Source organism: Dryobates pubescens, chromosome 4 (genome assembly GCF_014839835.1).
Source record: "Dryobates pubescens isolate bDryPub1 chromosome 4, bDryPub1.pri, whole genome shotgun sequence".
NCBI classification, from domain to species: domain Eukaryota; kingdom Metazoa; phylum Chordata; class Aves; order Piciformes; family Picidae; genus Dryobates; species Dryobates pubescens.
The window spans coordinates 11,409,777-11,427,474 of record NC_071615.1 but is presented as its reverse complement, the minus strand read 5'-3'; the positions used below and the strand labels follow the sequence as shown (position 1 = coordinate 11,427,474).

At 58.5% G+C, this 17,698-nt stretch overlaps 1 protein-coding gene across 1 annotated transcript in view; it reads right to left on the bottom strand.

Annotated features, from left to right (window-relative positions):
• Positions 1 to 16,045, bottom strand: part of TNRC6A (trinucleotide repeat containing adaptor 6A) — an 81,404-nt gene extending 65,359 nt beyond the window's left edge. Inside the window, exon 1 of the mRNA XM_054180562.1 lies at positions 15,907 to 16,045. The gene's annotated coding sequence lies outside the window, so the exon portion shown is untranslated. The remainder of the gene's footprint in view (positions 1 to 15,906) is intronic.
• Between the last annotated feature and the right edge of the window lie 1,653 nt (positions 16,046 to 17,698).

Here is a 17,698-nt window from a genome sequence, read left to right as displayed (position 1 = left end):
AAGCCAGCCAAGACTGACATGATGCAGAGGATGCCAGGGCCACTCAGGGATCTCTGCTCACCTGAGATGGGAAGCAGGGAGAGCTCCTGGACATCACCTGGGGCCAGACCCCCTTTGCTGTGTGGGACAAGGTGGACCCTTCACCACAGGTAACTCAGATGGGAAAATACATCCCTGGCACTTCTCATTAAACCCAACTCCCTCCTTGGCTCCACAGGGCAGGGAAGGGAGCAGGAAGCCAAGCAGCAATGGGAACACTGGGGTGGTGCTGTGGTGAGGCAGGGAAGGGAGCAGGAAGCCAAGCAGCAATGGGAACACCGGGATGGTGCTGTGGTGAGGCAGGGAAGGGAGCAGGAAGCCAAGCAGCAATGGGAACACCGGGGTGGTGCTGTGGTGAGGCAGGGAAGGGAGCAGGAAGCCAAGCAGCAATGGGAACACCGGGGTGGTGCTGTGGTGAGGGCTGTGTGAGGAGCTGGGCAGACAGACAGGGCAGAGCACCACATCAGCATGCAACAAACAACTGAAGGGTGAGAGTCCCTGGGGAGGCACTTGCCCAATAAATGCCATTTTGATCTACAGCTTTACCAACTCCTCTTGAGGCATCGGGCACGGAGTCAGGAAAAGGGAAGCCATGCCCTGCCCTGGCAGTCCTGGGGGAGCTCCCAGAGGCACAGCCAGAGCTGGTGGAAGGTAAGGAGGACATTTGCTCCTCAGAATTTCTTGCTCAGCTTTGCTGCTGATAAAACCAAGCAGGGAGCTGAACCTGAGCTGCTGATGCTCCTGCAGAGGAGGCAGCTCAGCCCAGCCCTGGTACCCTCTGCAGCACCCTGGGAAAGCAGAGCAAAAGCAAGCAGAGTGTCTGCAGCGTGGGTGGCATGAACTCCTGCTGGCAGCTGGCACCTCCAGGCAGGTATTTCTCCGTTTACAGCAAGCTCACAGCATCTCCAGTGCTGCTTGTAGGGGGCTGTGATGAAGCAGGCTGCAAGTGGCGCGGCTCTGGTGGCCAGAGAGCCCCCTCCCCACCCATCCCATCAGCAAACACCTTCTCCCAGCCCCCTCGATAGCAGCCTGTGATCAGCCAGCCCCGGGACTCGTTTGTTCTCCTGCAGCAATCAAAACTTAATTCATCTTATTTTAATGAAAGCTTCAGCAATGCAGCAGCCTTCCCCTGCTCTCTCTCAGTGCTTTGCTTTGCAGGGGGAGGGAGAGAAAGAGAACAGCCAGAAGAATGAAGTGCCGGGATGGGAAGAAAGGGCCTTTGAAATAAACATGTGCTGGCTCTATTGGCTTCTCTTTAATATAGCCCTGTCCTTAAAAGAAATAATTATGCTGCAAGCCCTCCCTGGGCCCTGCAGAGAGCTGCCTCTCTCCACAGCAGTGCTATTTGCATGCGCCATCTCCTCCTACCCTTCAATAATTCAAACCCTCATTTTTCATCCCCCCCTGTCAGCTCCACTTCCACAGCAGATATCTATATTTAACTCTGACTCTGCTTGCCTGCCTTGCTTGGCCTTGTTTTGGTGTGTTGTTTCTATTTTTTTTGTTAACCAGGGAAGAGGTTTCCCTTCTCATTGCCCTGCAGCCTGCGAGCAGAGCAGCCCTGAGCGCTCTGCCGGCTGTAGCAGGGACACAGCAATGCTGCCTGGGGCTGGCAGCTGTGGCCAAGCCTGGGCCTGCCCCTTCCCCAGGGGAGCTCAGCTCAAAGTGTGTCCTGCTCCTGTGTGCCCTGAGAGAAACTCAGCCCATCACCCACATCATCACCCACCCCATCACCCACATCATCACTCACCCCACTGCCCACCCCATCACCCAACCCATCACCCACATCATCACTCACCCCACTGCCCACCCCATCAGACACTCCTACTGCCCACCCCATCAGACACTCCATTGCCCACCCCATCACCCACCCCACTGCCCACCCCACCACCCAACCCATCACCCACATCATCACTCACCCCACTGCCCACCCCATCACCCAACCCATCACCCACATCATCACTCACCCCACTGCCCACCCCATCACCCACCCCACTGCCCACCCCATCACCCACATCATCACTCACCCCACTGCCCACCCCATCAGACACCCCACTGCCCACCCCATCACCCACATCATCACTCACCCCACTGCCCACCCCACCAGACACTCCATTGCCCACCCTACCACGCAGCCCATCACCCACCCCACTGCCCATTCCATCAACCAATCCACTGCCTACCCCATCACCCCACCCATACCCACATCATCACTCACCCCACTGCCCACCCCCACCAGACACTCCACTGCCCACCCCACTGCCCAACCTATCACTCACCCCATCACCCAACCTATATCCACATCATCACCCACTCCATCACCCGACCCACATCATCACTCACCCCACTGCCCAACCCATCACCCACCCCATCACCCAACCTATCACCCACATCATCACTCACCCCACTGCCCACCCCCATCAGACACCCCACTGCCCACCCTATCACCCACCCCATCACCCACATCATCACTCACCCCACTGCCCACCCTATCACCCACCCCATCCCCCCATCACCACTCACCCCCTATCCATCCATCCCCCCCCCATCGCCCTCCCCACTGCAGGCCAGGGCAGCACCTTGGCAGGGGCTGGCTGCAGACTTCCCCTCCGGTGTTTGCTGTGGTTTGACAGCTCTGCCTTGGTGAATGGCTCCATCAATTACTGTGCTTGCTGTTAACAGCTCGAGTTAATTGGGTGTCTTGCAGGGGGTGGGTGAGGGGAGGGCATCTGCATCCCCTGGGCTCCAAACCCTCTTGTGGATGATGAGCTGGACCCAGCCACAGCTGTGGGGCTCAGGGAGGGTCACACCAGCTCCTGCCTCTGCAGGGAGCCAGGGAGGGTGACCATGAAGGAGGGGTTCAGCTGGATCTGGGTTGGGTTCAGACAATCACAGAATCAGAGTTTTGAGTGGAAAGAACCTTTAAGGTCATGGAGTCCAACCCTTACCCCAGCACTGCCAGGTCACCACTAAACCATGGCTCTCAGCACCACATCTCCACAGCTCTGAAACCCCTTCAGGGATGGGGACTCTGCCACTGCCCTGACAGCCTGGGCCAGGCCTTGACAACCCTCAAGGAGAAGAAATTGTTCCTCTTGTCCACCCTAAGCCTGCCCTGGGGCAACCTGAAGCCCTTTCCTCTTGTCCTATCACTTGTTCCTTGGGAGAAGAGCCTGACCCCCAAGCAGGTGTGGGATGAGGAGGTGGCACAGGGGCAGCAGGCTGGCTGCCAGCTCAGCTTCCCATGCACAGGGTGCTCCGTGGATGGGGCTGGCAGCAAACACTGCATGAGGGGAGCCTTGGAAGGCAGCTGTTGTGTCCATGGGGAATTCTGCATCTACACAGCTCAGGGGTGCTGGGGAGCTGTCCTTCAGCCATCTCTGCTGTAAATTCCCTCAGAAAACCACGAGAAGGCAGCAGGTGAGGGTTCAGCTGACCTTACAACCCCTCCCCATAAAGAGGGGTCCTGCTGGAGCTCTAGGATCAGCTGTGGCTGATCTTCTGATGGTGTTGGGTGATAGATTGGACATGATGACCTCAAAGGTCTTTTCCAACCTGGTTAATTCTGCATTCTGCATTTTGGAGCAGGTTCTGCCCACCAACCACCTGCCACAAGACCATGAAAGGAGGAGAGGAAGCAGGGGACACAGATCAGGCTCCTTCACAAACCCAGGGTGCAGGTCTGTGCAGCAGCACCTGGCAGTCGGCGCTGTGCCAAGCCCGTGGTGTAGGATGACATCCACCATGGTGAGACAAGGATGTTCCACCCAGAACTCTCCCTTCCCTGGCCCACCCAAGGCTTTGCTTGCTGAGAGCTGAAAGCCTTCTCCACCCTGCCCAGGCTTTGCTCTTGGACCCCCCTGGCCTGACCAGGACAATCTCCTGTGCCACTGAGAAGCACCTCCGTGGTGCCAGGGTGAAAACCTGTGTCTGATCTGCCCAGTAAGCAGCATCCCATGGGTGGTGTTCCACCTGGGTAGGCTTCAGCTCTGTGGAAAATAAACAGCACTGAGGGATGTGAAGAGGGTGAATCAAAGAGTAGGGCACTGAGGAGCTGCTCAGATCCCCCTCCCTCATTTTCCACATTAGTAGGAAGAGCAGTGAGCTGCCAGCAGACAAATGAGCCTCTGGACCCAATCCCTCAACTTAATGAGCTCCCTGTGCAGCTCTTCCCCAGAGCAGAGACTCCCAGCACCTACCCTTTGCCACAGCCTCTAATGAGCAAAGCCTCCACCATCTATCTCAATATCTGCAGAGGAGATGGCTTCCCTCTGACACCCAGAACTTCCCTGCCAACCTTGGCATGAGCAGCATGGGGCTGGGGTGGGCAGGAGATGCCCTTGACCTCGTCCCATGGTGGGCAGTGCTGGCAGGGTGAGCCTGGAGCCTTGAGTCTGGGAGCTGCAGCCTCTCCAGACTGAGCTGGCACCCAGGGACAAGCTGCCCTGGTGCCTCTCCATCCTAGGGACTGCACTGCGGCTGGTGGAGGGGTGTGCTGCCCAGCACAGCTCTGCAAAGGAGGCTACAGTGAGGTGGGGGTTGGTCTCTTCTCCCTACCCTCAGGTGATGGAACAAGAGGAAGTGGCCTGAAATTGTGCCAGGGGAGCTTTAGCTTGGAGGGGAGGAAAAAATCCTTTCCTGCAAGAGTGGTCAGAGGTTGGCACAGGCTGCCCAGGGAGGTGGTGGAGAATGGAATGGGATAGGATAGGATAGGATGGGATGGGATGGGATGGGATGGGATGGGATGGGATGGGATGGGATGGGATGGGATAGACCAGGTTGGAAGAGACCTTTGAGATCATCAAGTCCAACCTAGAACCCAGCACCCAGCACCATCTAATCAACTAAACCATGGCACCAAGCACCCCAGCCAGTCTCTTCCTAAACACCTCCATGATGGTGACTCCACCACCTCCCTGGGCAGCACATTCCCATGGCCAATCTCTCTTTCTGGGAAGAACTTCTTCCTACCATCCAGCCTAAACCTCCCCTGGCACAGCTTGAGACTATGTCCTCTTGTTCTGGTGCTGCTTGCCTGGGAGAAGAGACCAACCTCCAGCTGGCTACAACCTCCCTTCAGGTATTTGCAGAGAGCAGTCCCCATCCCTGGAGGTGTTCCAGAAGCCTGTGGCCATGGCACCTGGGGACAGGGTTGGAGGGCCATGGTGGTGTTGGGGTGATGGTTGGACTCAGCCTTGGAGGGGAGGAGCTCCCACACTCATTGCTCTCCAACTATTTTGCTTCAGTTAATGGGGATTTGTTGTTGTTAATGGAAATCTAATTTTCTCTGGTGAATAGATCATTAAATTACAGAACACTAATGAAAACCTACAGCAGCTGGAAAAGGGCTGGGGGGGGAAGGGGCAGGAGGAGCATTTTGTTTGGTCTGTCCCTGTTGGTTTTCCTCTTTCCTGGCCTGACTGGTCAAGGCTGCAGCTGGAGGAGGTGAACTGCTGCCTCCTGGCCCAGGAGCCAGGATCATAGAATCACAGAATGGTAGAGGTTGTAAGGGAGCTCTGGAGATCACCCAGTCCAACCCCACTGCCAAAGCAGGGTCTCCTAGGGCAGTGACATGGGAACACATCTAGATGGGTCTTGAAAGTCTCCAGAGAAGGAGGTATGGGCACCTAAGAGATGCAAATCAACATCAAAGCACAGAAGGTGCTTCACTGCTCCTGGTTGGTCTCCTCTCCCAGGCAACCAGCACCAGAACAAGAGGACACAGTCTCAAGCTGTGCCAGGGGAAGTTTAGGCTGGAGATGAGGAGAAAGTTCTTCCCAGAGAGAGTTGTTTGCCATTGGAATGTGCTGCCCAGGGAGGTGGTGGAATCCCCATCCCTGGAGGTGTTCAAGAGGGGATTGGATGTGGCACTTGGTGCCATGGTTTAGCAGTCCTGAGGTGTTGGGTGACAGGTGGGACTTGATGATCCTTGAGGTCTTTTCCAACCTTATTGATTCCATGATTCTTCAAACTCTGATAAGTTTCAGGAGGTGAGAAATGTCCCTGGCACTCCTTGGCACTGGAGCTGGCCTTTCCCTTGGCTACACTCTGCAGGTGTCTATCCCTGTGCTCCACCACTCCATGGAGGAGGTAGGAGCTGGGTAGACAAAGTGCCATTGGAGGCACCTGGGAACAGCAGTAAGTGGAGAGTTTATGGTGCCCAGCACCTCGAAAGAGCACAGGAGAGGGAGGTGTGGAAACCAACCAGTGCTCAGAACAACACCTGCTCAGGTTGTGGGTAAATACTCTCTTAAAGACAAAAATGTGAAGAGGTTTCCAGTTCTACAAAGAACACCTAGGGGAGCTTGGAGGAAGGGACCAAGGAGGCTGCACAGTGAGGCCGGAAAGGACAAGAGCCCCTGCACCCTCCTGTGGCGGCAGTGGGAGCCCAGCTGCCTTTCACCACCCTCCCCGGCAAGAGCTTTGCTTCCCCCGAGCAGGAAGCTGCCTGTGCTGGGGGCTCCTTAGCCCCCACACTGTGCCCACCAGCCCTGCCCAGGCTCGCCCCGTGGTGGTGGCAGTGGCCATCACCCTGGCAACGGCGCTGCCGGGGGCTGGGATGCGGCAGGGGCTGCGGGAGGAGCGGCGGCTGTGCTCCCGCAGCCCTGCTCCGGTCCGCGGAGCCGCTGGGAGTGTGCAGGGCAGGAGGTGCCTGCTGGGGAGGGGACACCTGGGAGCGTGGTGTCTGGGGGGGGCTCACAGTGAGGAAATGCAGATTTCTGAATTGCTTTGATCGTTCATAATTTAAATATTCAGACTGCTCTGGAATCCATTGAATTAAACATGAACTGCACAGGCAGCATTTCTCAGCTCCTGGAGGCAGGGGTTTTCACCCCCCTCCCCTCTCTCCCCCTTCCAAGCCTTCTCTAACCTCAGTTTTCAAAACTCCAAATCAGTCACAGCCCAAATGACCCTGAGAAGGGTGCCCTGCCTGCTAAGCACCCCAAATGAGGCAGTGATTTGGTGAGCACAGCTTGCTGCTGGCTGCAATGTAATGGATTTCAGGGTCATGTTTTAGGGTCAGTCTGGCATGCTGAGGAAGCTCCTCAAGGCCCTGTCCCCCTGTTGGGGGCCCCTCCCAGCACCGGCCAGGGCAGCACCCCCAGCTGCAGACCCCCTTCACTGATGGGCAGCACCCTGCATTGGGGGGCCCTGGCACACTGATGCCCACCTTAGGGCTTGCTTTGGGACACAAAGCTCATGGAGCTGTGCTCATGCAAGAGGCTGAGCACCAGCGCTGGGTATCCACAGTGGTGCTCAGCCCTTGTGCTGGCCAAGAAGACCACAGAGCAGACCTCAAACCAAAGGACCTTCTGTCCCAGCCAGTGAGCCCTAAAGCAAAACCCTTCCCAAGCCTGAGCCAGGTAAACTGCTGCCAGTGCTGGGCATGGCTTCATTTCTGCCCACACCAGGATGAAAACCACAGCTGTCTACAAGCCATCAAGAGCAGCAACACTTCAGATGGACTCACAGGTGGGCTGTGGCTCTGGGTGGTTCTTCACACTGCTCCAGGAACCACGGAAGGATCCACAATCACTGCTGCCATGGCTGCCGTGCCCAGCCCTGTGCCCACTGCCAGCTGCTGCCTCCCCATGGCAACCTGTGCTGGGCAGGAGCCCTGGGCTGGCAGCTCGAAGCTGTTCACTGGCCAAGTGGCCAGATGTGCCAGGCAGGGGAGGGACACCACCAGATGTTGCCCTGCAGGTGCTGTGGACAGGCTGCATGGCTGACAGCGTGGGCATGGCATGGCCACGAGTGCTGCTGCCAGCAGCCTGCCACCTTCAGCTGGCAGGGAGGGCTGCAGGGCTGGCAGAGCTACAGGGTCCCACCAGCAGCAAGTCCCAGCCTGCTGCTTCTGCTCCAGCCCAGAGCTGGATCCACCTGGGTGGAGGAAGCAATGCTGCCTTGAGAGACACCTGGGGCTGGAGAGCAGTTGGAATGGAATGGAATGGAATGGAATGGAATAGAATAGAATTAACCAGGTTGGAAAATACCTTTGAGATCAGCAAGTCCAACCTATCACCCAACACCATCTAATCAACTAAACCATGGCACCAAGCACCCCATCCAGTCTCTTCCTAAACACCTCCAGTGATGGGGACTCCACCACCTCCCTGGGCAGCACATTCCAATGGCCAATCTCTCTTTCTGGGAAGAACTTCTTCCTACCATCCAGCCTAAACCTCCCCTGGCACAGCCTGAGGCTGTGTCCTCTTGTTCTGGTGCTGCTTGCCTGGGAGAAGAGACCAACCCCCACCTGGCTACAACCTCCCTTCAGGTAGCTGCAGACAGCAAGAAGGTCTCCCCTGAGCCTCCTCCTCTCCAGGCTAAGCAACCCCAGCTCCCTCAGCCTCTCCTCACAGGGCTGTGCTCCAGACCCCTCCCCAGCTTTGTTGCCCTTCTCTGGACACCTTCCAGCACCTCAACATCTTTCCTAGACTGAGGGGCCCAGAACTGGACACAGTGCTCAAGGTGTGGCCTCACCAGTGCTGAGCACAGGGGCAGAATGACCTCCCTGCTCCTGCTGGCCACACTGCTCCTGATACAGGCCAGGATGCCATTGGCCTTCTTGCCCACCTGCAGCTGGACTGCAGAAAGCTTCTCCTCTTCCCTGGGAGGTGCTGCCAGGAGAGCTGGACCAGACCCTGGCTTTCTTCTCTTTCCCACCCAGACCATCACCTCTCTGTGCAGCTGCTTCCCGTGGGAAGCAGCTACAGGTCCTGTTCAGGTGGGACTGAGCTGCCTCAGAACACCCCAGGGGGGACAGCACAGTGAGCCCAAACCTGCCCTGCCTCTGCCAGCCTGAAACACATGAACGAGTGACACTTGCTCTCCCATCTAGGCTGGGAGCAAACCCTCGCTTCCATCACAGCCAGCAAGGACCCTTCCTGGCAGGGATGAAGCCAGGCAGGGTCCCTGTTTCCGGGGAGAACATTTTCCAGCCCTGGAAAACTCCCTGGAGAGCAAGCAAGAGCCTGGAAGCGAGGCAGCAGTGGCACAGCCCTGCTGCAGTCCCTCCCCTGTTAGCTCACTCTTCATTATCCTCCTCTACCCTTTTAATTTCTCTCCAAACTCAACCAGCTATTGCCGTTCAAACCGAAATAATTAATTGGAACAAAATTGCCACTGTAGGAGAAAAGAATGATTAAAGCCATCCGGCGGACAATGGGGCAATCACAGCCTAAGCAGCTAATTACAGCGTCGGAGCGCGTGGAGGGGGGGATAATGAGGGGGCCTTTTGTGGCTGCGTGAACTGGGAGGAGGGTCTGTGCTTGACTTCACACCAGGTTCGGTGCACGGTTCCTGGAGGAAAGATGCAAACGCCAGAAGAAAAGATCATTAGGGAGCGAATCCCCGGCGCAGGGCTGCTGGGGAAACAAGAGCGGCAGGGAGCACAAACAGCTCCCCACGGGAGCTGCTCTGGCGGGGAGCTGCTGCGGGCTGCTGGGGCAGATCCGGCACCAGGAGCACTGCTTCCCTGAGTCATAGAACTGGCAGGGTTGGAAGGCACCTCAAGGCTCAGCCAGTTCCAACCCCCCTGCCATGGCCAGGGACACCTCACACTACAGCAGGTTGCTCACAGCCACCTCCAGCCTGGCCTTCAAAACCTCCAGGGGTGAGGCTTCCATCACCTCCCTGGGCACCCTGTGCCAGTCTCTCACCACCCTCATGGGGAAGAACTTCTTCCTAACATCCAATCTGAATCTACCCATCTCTATTTTTGTTCCTTTCCCTCCAGTCCTATCACTCCCTGACACCCTCAGAAGTCCCTCCCCAGCTTTCTTGTAGCCCCCTTCAGATACTGGAAGGCCACAAGAAGGTCTCCTTGGAGCCTTCTGAAGCTCATGGCATAGAGGTGGCCATCCTGGTGTCCCTGCATAGAGGGTCACTCATTCAGAGATGCCCCCAGAACCACACTGTCAGGAGGTGCAGATGGAGCCCAGAGACAGGACAGGGGCTGCTTCAGAGGCCTGGTGAGAGACACAAACGCTGCTTTTCCCCAGGCTCCCCAAACTGTGACCCCACCAGTGCCTGCCCCTGGCTGCTGGGCAGGGGGGGTCACACTCCCCATTGCCCCAGCACAGGTAAATACTCAGCAGGACCTGGACAGAGCTCATCAGCCACAAGCCTGTCCCAGCCTGCCCTCACCACACTGAACTGTTGGCTGCTGGGGGCTGTGTGCTGCTGTGCCACCAAGCTCCTCCTGGGCTTCCTGCACCCCCTGCCCAGTACAGGGGCATGGCTGCAGTGGGCACAGTGTGGCTTCAGCATGGGCAGCTTTTGGCAGTGCCAGGTGATCCCAGCACCCCACACCTGCCCCTTTTCTGCCATCTCCTCACAGCCACCCTTAGGTGCACACAGGAGCACACACCCTTCCTGGCCTGCAGGATGCAGGTGCTGCTCCAGCCCTCTTCCCACCTCCACATGGGATCAGAGACCCTAGCTGATGGCACAGCTCATGAGGAACCCAATCCTCTAGCACAGGCTGCTGGATGGCTGCAGGTTGCTCCTGGAAACCTGCCAGCAATCTGGCAGGGACTGCACCAGTCGGGCTGGCTGCCAGCTGCAGCCACTGGCAGAATTAAATCAAGGTCCTGCATGGCCAGCCAGCCACAGCTGACCCCATGGTGTGTCTGTGCTGCTCTCTACTTTCTATGAACATCCCCTATGCTGCTGCTGCTCCAGCTCTGAGCCAGCCTGTGATGGGGCTGTGCCACCCTCCTGCACTGGGCTCCAGTGATCAAGGCTCTGCCCACCCCAGGGTCCACTAAAGAACCACAGAGTCTTTGGGCTTCACCCCAGAGTGCAAGAAGAGCACTCTGGTAACGTCAGAGACTTCACCAGGATCACAGACCTGCATCCCTTTGCAGGCAGGGATGCACAGGGACCACCAGGAGCAGCTTCTGCCCACCCCCATCTCACTGGGTTTGGTCCTGCACCCTGCCAACTCACTGCCCTCATCCCCCAACGTGGGGACTTGCACAGTTTCCCCCTTCCAGTGAGACAGTGAAGCCACACAGAGATGGTGATGACAGAGATGGGGTCTCCCAGCCTGAAACTCACCCTACGAACCAGGCTAGGTCCTTGCAGGTCAATGGAGCTACAATTTGTCCCTTGCCTGTGCCAGAGCTGCTCCCAGAGGGGTCAGCAAGGCTCCAGAGAAGCCAGGACTGCCCTCCCCCAGCTCCTGCCATTCCCAGGGAAGGAAAAACTCTATGGAAACATTGCAAATGGAGATCTTGGAGCATCACTGGGAGGACAAGACCTCATCAACAACAGGCTTGGGGTTGTGGCTGCCAGGGCTAAACTGCATCAAGAAGCAAAGACCCAACCTCCTGCAGTGCAGGTGGTGACAAGAAGGTAGAGCCAGCCAGAGGCAGATCAATGAACACGCACTGAGCAGCAAGCACCAGGAGAAAAGCAGCTGCCTTACTGTGCAGAGGCTTCTTGCAGCAGAGGGTGGGAGGCCTCTTCTTGGCACTTAAAGGACAATGACTCTTCCTTGACCTTTATGGAAACAAAAGACAGAAGAGGGCTCAGCTCTGCTGCGGTGCTGGGAGCAGAGCTCCGGGGGGCACAGGCTCCTCTCACCCCACTGGCAGAGCTTGGATGAGCTTTGTGGAGCTCTCAGAATGCTGAGCTGGTGGACCCTGGACCTCCCAGGTCCCAGTGTGGCCATGAGGGACACGCGTTGCTTGCTGCCGGGGAGGCTGAAGCCCTGCTGGGGAGGCTGAAGCCCTGCTGGGGAGTCTGAAGCCCGGCTGGGGAGGCTGAAGCCCGGCTGGGGAGGCTGAAGCCCTGCTGGGGAGGCTGAAGCCCGGCTGGGGAGGCTGAAGCCCTGCTGGGGAGGCTGAAGCCCGGCTGGGGAGGCTGAAGCCCGGCTGGGGAGGCTGAAGCCCTGCCGGGGAGGCTGAAGCCTGGCCAGGGAGCAGACAGGGTCAGGGAGGCTGAAGCCTGGCCAGGGAGCAGACAGGGCCAGCAGGTGGGGAACTGCTGCTTTTGTCCAAAATCTGCTTTTCTGTGAAGATTTTCACAGCGCAGCAAAGCTGCAAACACTTTGTGCAGGTTGAGAGCAGCTCACCAGGGCTAAGGCTGCTCTGTGAAGCTGAACCCTGCTGGTGTTGGGGGATCATGCTCAGCACCCCTCAGAGCCTGCACATGGAACTTGGGAAGGGAAAACAGAAACGAGTCAGAGGGATGATTTTGGTGCTCACATCTCAGAAGCTCAGGGAGAACAGAGGAGCCTCTGCTATGCATTTGAGATGTCACCCACCTTGCAGTGCTAAAAGTGAGGCCAGCATGGTGCCAGGCTCCAAGGTGCTGGTGGGAGCATCCTGTGGTGGGTGTGATCCTGCCTGTTCCCACAGCCCCAGGGCAGGGATCCCACCAGGACCCCTGCTCCAGCCTGTTCAGCATCTCCCTGCTCATCCTGCTCCTGCTAAGAAAAAAAAGCAGGAACAATTTCTTTGCTGCAGGAGTGGTCAGGGATTGGAACAGGCTGCCCAGGGAAGTGGTGGAGTCACCATCCCTGGAGGCATTCAAGAAACCTGTGGCCATGGCACCTGGGGACATGGTTTAGTGTCCATGGTGGTGTTGGGTTGAAGGTTGGACTGAATGATCTCAGAGGGATTTTCCAGCCCAAACAATTCCATCATTCTAAGGAGTTTCCTGGTCCTGGAAGCTGATGCTGAAGCCTGGTGGCATCCCTGGGGCCAGCCCAGGCAGTGTCCAGCCTTTCCTAGGACCCTCAACCATGGCCGGGGGCAGCCCCAGTTCCCTTCCTGCCTACCCAGGGAATCCTGCTGTGGAATTATGCTTCCCCCTGAGTGCTCTGGAAGAGAAGAAATGAGACCAAGTCCAAGCTACAGCTTCTACTGCTGCTCCCTGAGCTCCATCCCAGAGCAAACAGCCCCAGAGCCGGCCTGTGACCGTTGTGTGCACAGCTAATTAATCACTTTGCTCATGAAAATCCACTGGTGTAATTAATAACACAAAGCATCTCTGCTGGCCTCTGTGGTGCAGCAAATTATGAGGCAGTAACACTTGGATGTGCTGACCTGGCTCTCACACGTCATCCATCAACCCATGCCCACCAGACTGGGTTTCCAGAGGCACCACCAACACAGAAACGATGATTACACCAAGGCAAGGGGGACAGCAGCAGGATGACAGCCACCACCCCAGCGCTGGGGGCAGGCATGGGACACCCTGGGCTTGTCCCATGGCTTCTCACCCCTCTGTGTGCAGCCTTTGGTGGGGCAGTGCTAGGAGCTCTGTCGGTGTTCCTTAGGTCAGGCTCGGTGGGGTTCTGAGCAACCTGCTCCAGCTGAAGGTGCCCCTGAAGGACATCTTGAAGAGAGAGATGAAGAGGGAAATGGCCAGTCAAGCCAGAGAGAGATGGTGGGTGTGAGCAAACTGCTGTGGGGAGAGCTGGGGGTTGGCACTGCGGGGTTTGGGTCACTCATCTCATGCCCTTTTGAGGGGACAGCTGCTGCTGGAACTGGTGAGGTTGGAAGACACCTCCGAGATCATCAAGTCCGACCACTTACCTTGAGCTCACACCCCCACCACTACTGCTGAACCACATCCCCCAGCACCACATCCATTCATCTCTTAACCCCCTCCAGGGATGGTGACCCCACCACCTCCCTGGGCAGCCTGTTCCAGTGCCTGACAACAATGTTTTCCTAAGATCCAATCTAAACCTGCCCTGCCACAACCTGAGGCCGCTTCCTCTTGTCCTCTCACTTGTTGCATGTGAGACCAGCCCCTACCCGGCTGCAGCCTGCGGGAGCAGTTGAGCAAAGCCACTCTCCAGCCGGGCGGCCACCTCCCCGCCATGGAACTGAAGAAGCGTTGGGCGAGCTGGGGAGAGCCAGCAGAGGGGGAGGAAAGGGGCAGCCCTTGGTGCCAGTTAAAAGCTGGCACAGCTCATTCCCCCAGCCAGCAAATCTACAGAGAGCATGCTGGACGCGCCGAAGCCGCGGCGCGGTGAGCTCCGGGGAGCCGGGCGGGACGCCGGGTGATTGGCAGCTGCATGCAGCGCGGCTCCAAACCCCTTTTGTTGGTGCCGCTTCGGCAAGCGTCTTAGAGCTGCCTGCGAGCCGTGTGGCTGCCTTCAGCAGCGCCAAGAGGCCGCGGCTCGCCCGGTACCGCCCCCGGTCAGCCCTGCGGGATCGCTGCTGGCACCATGCCGTGCCGGGGTCATAGCATCAGTAAGGTTGGAAGAGGCCTCAAAGATCATCAAGTCCAACCTGTCACCCATCACCTCAGGACTACTAAACCATGGCACCAAGTGCCACATCCAATCCCCTCTTGAACACCTCCAGGGATGGGGACTCCACCACCTCCCTGGGCAGCACATTCCAATGGCCAACAACTCTCTCTGGGAAGAACTTTCTCCTCACCTCCAGTCTAAACCTCCCCTGGTGCAGCTTGAGACTGTGTCCTCTTGTTCTGGTGCTGCTTGCCTGGGAGAAGAGACCAACCCCCACCTGGCTACAACCTCCCTTCAGGGAGTTGTAGAGAGCAAGAAGGTCTCCCCTGAGCCTCCTCTTCTGCAGGCTGAGCAACCCCAGCTCCCTCAGCCTCTCCTCACAGGGCTGTGCTCCAAACCCCTCCCCAGCTTTGTTGCCCTTCTCTGGATACCTTCCAGCATCTCAACATCTTTCCTAAACTGAGGAGCCCAGAACTGGACACAGGACTCAAGGTGTGGCCTAACCAGTACAGGGGCAGAATGACCTCCCTGCTCCTGCTGGTCACACTATTCCTGATACAGGCCAGGATGCCACTGGCCTTCTTGGCCGCCTGGGCACACTGCTGGCTCATCTTAAGCCAGCTGTCAATCAGTACCCCCAGGTCCCCTTCTGGATGGCAGCACATGTTGGGTGGCAGCCCCAAAGAGGCTTTCTGGAGAATTAGCTCAAGGATGGGCAAAAAGAACTCGACAGTGATGCCTGTACACGGGGCACGGTGGGGCATGGGCGAGGGGCCAGGCCCGTGGTCCCCTCACCATGGGCTGTGCTCAGGCTGCTTCGTGTCCCTGCCCTGTTCCCTGTGACAGTGACAAGAACAAAGGCTCGACGGCTGGTTCCCGAGCAGGGGCAGTAATTCACCCGTGCCCCTCACGGGGCGCCGGCACTCAGCTGCTCTCTTCCCAGCGTGGCTGCCAGCCGTGCCAGCCAGCGGCCACCCAGCCTCACGCTGCCGGCGTCTCCAGGGAGATGGCTCTGGACCTGCATCTTAATGACGGGGCCGGCAGCGCCCGCGGCCACCCATCCGGCCCCTTCCAGGCTGCCGCTGGCCACCTCGGCATTAGGGATTCAGCCCCTGCTCCACCGACCCCACCCCGGTGGACACAGTGCCAGGGGGCACCGAGGCACCGCGCGAGCGCCCGGGTGAGATCCGCATTGTGTGGGAGCTGCCGGCAGCACGGCGGGCACGGACCTACAGCGCTGCCAGCACCGCCCAGCCCTCGGATGCAGAAGGAAAGGGGAGCAGCCCCCCCTCCCAGACCCACCCCACTCAGGACACGTCACTTTTCCATCCTCACGTGGACACGGCAGTGCCTGGCAGCCGTGGCACACCCTCACCCGTGCCCGCAGGGAGCCCTTTGTGGGACATCGCGACGGTTGGCAGCGACGCGCCAGGTGCGATGATGAAGATGCCAACACCGCCCGCCGGCTCCACACACCGCTGCAAGCCCACCCCCCGGGGCCAGGCCCCCGCGGAGGGGAGCAGTGCGGGCATCGGGGCCGGGGAGCCCTTCCCCTGGCACGGCGAGGCGGCACGCGGCGAGCGCCCGCCCCGTGCCCCGCATGCTAACGAGCAGCACCAATTAATTGCTGGAAGCCTCTGCTCACTCACCCAGCGGCAGCCGCGGTGCCAGGGGGGAGGGCAGGGCTTGGCGATGCTGCGGCAGGGCTGCGGAGCTCCCGTGCCCGCCGCCACGCTCCGCTGGCAGGGCCGGCCGGCGGGCAGCAGGGCAGAGCAAGGCGGCAGCCCGAGCTGCTCACATTTTGGTGCTGAGCTGGTGGTCGCTCTGCTCTCCTCTCTCTGGAGCTCAGGCAGCATTTGGGGTCACATGCTGCTGCTGCCAGCACCGGGTGGCACCGTCACGTGCCCGGGGTCAGGCCTCACGTGATGAGCAAACCTGAGGAGGTGCCACCAATGCCCGCTTGGCGCCAACCCTACACACAACTTGGTTGTGGAAACCTCATTTGCCACGGGCTGATGAATCCGCTCGTTTGTGAGGCAGGCACCTAGCCTCTGGACCGAAGCATTTTGGGGAGGGGGAGGTGGGAGAGCGAGAGACGGGAGCCAGACGCCAAGCTGTGGCTGAATTCAGTCACAGAATGCTGGAACCCCCCCTCCACGCTCCTGGGGAGCTCCCTGGAGCCGTGCCAGCACTGCTGGAGTCTCTCCGTCGTTAATAACCAAGTTGAGGCCTCGGGGGCCAGGGGCTGCGGCTCTCCCCAGTGTAACATGTCACAGCTCATACAGGAGGGAACATGGAAGGAGCTGGGGACAGAGTCCTGAGCAGGGCCTGTCGTGACAGGACAAGGGGTGATGGTTTGAACTAGAAGAGGGAGATTCGGAGTGGAGAGGAGGGAGAAATGTTTGACACTGAGGGTGGTGAGAGCCTGGCCCGGGGTGCCCAGAGAGGTGGGAGCTGCCCCATCCCTGGAACCATTGCAGGTCAGGTTGTTTGGGGCTCTGGTTGCAGCTGACCCTGCTGACTGCAGGGGGGGCTGGACTGGATGAGCTTCCCACCCAAACCAGTCTGTGACTCTCTGACACTCACCACCCCTGCCCCAACAGAGCCCAGCAAAGGCCTCTCAGTATCACATCCAGGTGTCTTTTAAACACTGCCAGGGATGGGGACTCCATCACCTCCCTGGGCAGCCTGTTCCAATCCCTGACCACTCTTGCACTTTTTCCTCATCTCCAACCTAAACCCCCAGCACAATTCCAGGCCATTTCCTCTCCTCCTACCACCTGAGACTATTGCAAACAGACCAACCCCCACCTGGCTCCAACCTCCTTTCAGGGCTTTGCAGAAAGCAGTGAGTTCTCCCCTCAGCCTCCTCACCTCCCGTGCTGGGCACGGGGACCCTCTCTCCTGCCTCCCCCAGCAAGGCTTCACACACAGTGTCTGTCTGTCCAGCCAGAGGCCCCTCTGTCCCATCCCCCATCTCCCCAGTGCTCCTCCCCACCTCTTGCCCTTCCCGAGTCGGTGCAGCACTGAGCACGGGGAGGATTCGCTGCAACCCGGGAAGCAACCACTGCGGGTGATTAAAACGTGCAGCCAGTTAATTACTGACAGCCTTGTCTTGCCCTCTCCCTGCACAGCTTCCGCTGAGCACAGCAAAGCCAAGCTCTTCCTTTCCAGCCGTCCTGCAGCAGGGAGCAGCCTGATGTGCCTGGACACCAAACCCCAGCACACTGCCCAGCCCCAGCCCGCGCCCGCTGCCAGCATCCTCAGCAGCGCCGACCAAGGAGAATCAATTAGCTGCCAGAACATGTCCCAGAGGCACTGAGATAATTGCAAACATAAGTACAGAAATCTGCCACTAATTATTAAAGAAACACCAAATAAGGAGACCAAAGGCTGCAGGAGCAACCTTGCTGGTGGCAAGAGCCTTGGGTGTGGGCCGGG